We start from the raw sequence: 4,232 nt of genomic DNA on the forward strand, positions 1-4,232 counted from the left end.
GGGTAAAAGATAAATAACTGTCTCTTTGTAATTTATTGTTAATAATGATAGCTTACAGAAAGATATATTCATATATTAGGATTCATTTGTAGTTGTGAAACTAATTTGTGCTACTAACGTAGAGATCATGTTAGTTTTAAAACTGGTAAAAAATAGAAAGCTACTACTTTATTGTAACTTTTGCCATACATCTGTTATGCTGTCATTACTGAATAACTGCAATCGCTGCAAAGGTGGTAACTGTGCAAGATTTGAGGTCTAAGACTATCTCTAAGAAAGTCTGAGTGAAGGTTTTCTCCTTTTCCCGTTTTCAGTTAATATTTTAGAAGAAAACTTGGGAGATAATGCAATAAGTTTCAAGAATCCCTGCCTTTAAAGTCCTAGCAATACTAATAGAAGAAATAACCTTGTACTTTATCAAAGGAAATGGTTTCCTGGTTTCCTTTGGAAAGAATTAGGTTTGTATTGCTGAGTAATTATGTTTGTGGTTTCAATGTGATTTCTGATCTTCAAACAATATGTGTGCTGCTGGTTGTTGAGATAAAAATGTTTACTGAAAACTCAAACTATGAAATAGAAGAGTTAATAGAGAAATATACAAGATGTAAAAATATACAAGATATAAACCCATATAAATAAATGTAAACCCAGAATAACAAACAAGATACTTTAACAAACAAATTTAAGGGTCTAAGGGCTAGATGCTTGAAGTATTATAATGATAAAAACAAACCCTATAACTTAGCATCCTACTGCCTGGGGGAGAACAGGCATACGAAAATGTAATTTCTACAGAATGTATAAAATGCAACAATGTAACTAAATACAAAGAGTACAGGAATGAAAAGGGTGCACTTTGATGTTTTGGAGAAGCTGGAGGTGAGGAAAATGCTGATTCTTAGACAAGTAGAGGTGATTCATATTAACAAAGAATGAAAAAGAAATTAAAGAAGTCATTGTCACCAAAGTCAAAGGCATCAGAGAATAGGATACATCTTCTGGAATTATTTGGTGCTAAAGAACTATAAATTACAAAGGAGGAAATAGTAATAAGAACACTTAGGATATGGCTAAGTTTCCCATCTTGAAAGTCACTTCATTAAATCTATAGATAACCTTGAGTAGTATAGCCATCTTAATAATATTAAATCTTCCAATCCATGAACATGAGATGCCTTTTCATTTATTTAGGTCTTCATTAATTTCTTTCAGCAATGCTTTGTAGTGTCTTTCATTTCTTTAGTTAAATTTATTACTAAATATTTTATTCTATTGGATACTATTGCAAGTAAAAATATTTTCTTAATTTTCTTTTTGGATTGTTTATTGCTGGTGCATAGAAACACAGCTGGTCTTTGTGTAAAGAGAGCTTTTTAAGATGTATATCTAAATGGTTCATGAGTTGATAATTTGAAGCTGGGGATGTGTTAAATTATGTAGAGATATACTTGATCTTTTCTATGAACATTGGAATAGATGATGCTTTTGCAATCTGGTATTGGAGTTACCAAAAGTTTTAGTTAAGAGGTGATAAATCCAGTTTAGAATCTACTAAGATTTACATAATTGTGAATATTCAAGACGTATCTAGGTTGTAGTTACATGTTCCCTAATGTAAAGAAATAATTCTATCTATCACAAGAACTTTTAAGACAATGGTTATTAATGTCATAGGATAAATATATATATATATATATATATATATAGTCATTTGCCTTGAAATATGCATACATATCACAAGAACTTTTAAGACAATGGTTATTAATGTCATAGGATAAATATATATATATATATTTATATATATATATATATATTCATTTGCCTTGAAATATGCATACAAAAATATTTTACAAATGATTTTGAGAGATTCTCTGATAGTCACCCTTCAGGTGCCTATGACCCCTGATAAAGAAACACTATTTAAAGAAGTAAGTTAAGGAGATGATAGAGGTCAAAGTACTTGGAAAGAGAAAATGTCTGGGATGATTCACAGGAAAGGATACAAAGAGTATTCCTTGAGGTACTCACAAGAGGAGAAGAAATGTAAATGGAGTGTTAAAGATGGAAGCCAGGTTTCAAAGGGATAAAGATGGATTGAGAGATGAAGAATTGGACTTGGACATATACACTTATCTTTTGAGAAGATCATGTGAGGGAATAACTAGGGGGTCATAAAATCAAAGGATAGAAAAACTATAACATGCATTGGTTAAAAAGGAAGCATAAGAACAAAAGATATTTAAATAGTTGGCCGAAGTATTGCGCAATGGCAACTTGTATAACATATACAAGAGAAGGCTATTTAAAAGGATAATATTCAATAAACATGTTAAACTATGATTGTGCATAAATGCAAATTCAGAATAATGGTCCAGAATTAGGAGAGAATACCTATTTACTTTAGTTTACCTAGATCCTTTCAATATCTTTTCCTAAACTCAAACAGATTTTTCACACTGAGAACCCAAGAGAGTTAGCATGAATTTTATGAAATGAGCCAAATAATGTAAAAGCCAGGAACAATAGTAATCCACTAGTATGGAAGAAAAAAGAAAGAAAGAAATGTTGAAGCAAACAGATAGGAAATTATCAAGAAATTCAGCCCCTTTATTCATCCCCTCCTGTGGGATTTGTCCATCTGTGAAGAACATAACATCGAAGACAGCAGTAAATATATGTTTAAACTCATATGTGTTGCTCACTGCACTTATGTTTACCCTCTCTTCTCAAACTTAGATGTTTTCTTGTCATAAAAGAGAATGGAGATAATGATGCAAGTCTCTGAGGAAGCAAAAAATTCTGAAATCCAAAGCACAGGTGCAGGGACTGACTTGAACAGCTGCAGGAGGATGGGTCAAAAACAATTTGATCATGAGTAATTGGGTCAAAGATATTTTGGTTGACATGAATGACTAAGTAGTAGAAATTGTTATTTTCAGTCACTGGATTTTCAAAGGTTGCTATTTTTTAAAATTTCCACTTTGTAACAAGTTTCTATATTTAATTTATAAATATTATAAGAATCCTTTAAATATCAGAGATAAGTCATGATTATTTTAATTTATAATTTAGTATCAGCAAATATTAATGTTATAAGATTCTTATAATGGAAAAAAAATGGAAAATAACTGATTGCCAATGATTTCCATTATTAAAATATAGTAAAATTTTAAAAAGTTAAAAATTTTACTAGTAAATCTTAATGTCATTTTACATGGCACAAAAATATTTAGAAAAAAATGAGGAAGCCTCAGGAGAATACCAATATACAAATAATTGAAACGTTATCTTTATCTACTTTCAATTAAAAGAAAAAACAAAATTAAATTATATTTATACAGCGAAGCTTCATTATTCTCTCAGAGAGAATTACAGAAGACACTTAGAATATTCTTCCATTTCAATTTTAAAATTTATAAATAATAAGTTAAAAATGCTTGTGAAAATAAAGGTGACCAAAACTGAAATTAAAATGAGGGAAGAGAAGCAAATATTTGCAAGCCATACATCTAAGATGGCAATACCTTTGTTGTATTATCTTTAATTAAGTATACAGACATTTCTAACACGTCATCCAGAGACCACTGCTCCACTTGGCTGCCATTCTCTTATCTCTCTCTTCAGCAACGGTGAGGTGGCTACCTTTTCCTTGGGGAAGAGAAATCCATGGTTTGTTGACTTTGCCAATAATGAAAATGTTGGAGAACTAGGAGGCAAAGCTGTTGCAGTTGGCATCTTTCACACGAACCACATTGAAAGATCCAGGATGTCTCTCTCTGCTGGTGACCTTGCCAGTTCTTCCCACGTTAGCCCTCCAGTCACCATACACAGGTTACCAGTGTCAAAGATGAAACTGGTGATCTTGCCAGTCTCCAGATCAACTTGAATGGTGTCATTCACTTTGATGAGGAGATCAAGGTAGCAGATGTAGGTACATCATAGGTCACCAAATGAAAGATTCCTTTTGTGACCACAAAGATCCTTCTCATTTTGCTCAAGTCATTCTTGGCCTCCTCAGGCATAATACAGTAAACAGAAAATTGGTGCTTTGTGTCATAGATCGGATGGAAATTCTCTCCAGTCTTATCAATGCTGATGGCATCCATAAAACCAGAAGAGTAGGTTATATCAGTTCGGACCTTGCCATCAACCTTAATGAACCAGTGCATGCAAATCTTTACTTCATCTCCTGTCAGGGCATATTTAAGTCTGTTCCTCAGGAAAATGATGAG

At 32.0% G+C, this 4,232-nt stretch overlaps 1 pseudogene; it reads right to left on the bottom strand.

The window, feature by feature from the left end:
• Window positions 1-3,562: 3,562 nt before the first annotated feature.
• The window catches only part of LOC103602818, a 1,430-nt pseudogene continuing 760 nt past the window's right edge, over window positions 3,563-4,232 (bottom strand).

Source organism: Galeopterus variegatus, unplaced genomic scaffold (genome assembly GCF_000696425.1).
Source record: "Galeopterus variegatus unplaced genomic scaffold, G_variegatus-3.0.2 Scaffold4320, whole genome shotgun sequence".
Lineage (NCBI taxonomy): Eukaryota > Metazoa > Chordata > Mammalia > Dermoptera > Cynocephalidae > Galeopterus > Galeopterus variegatus.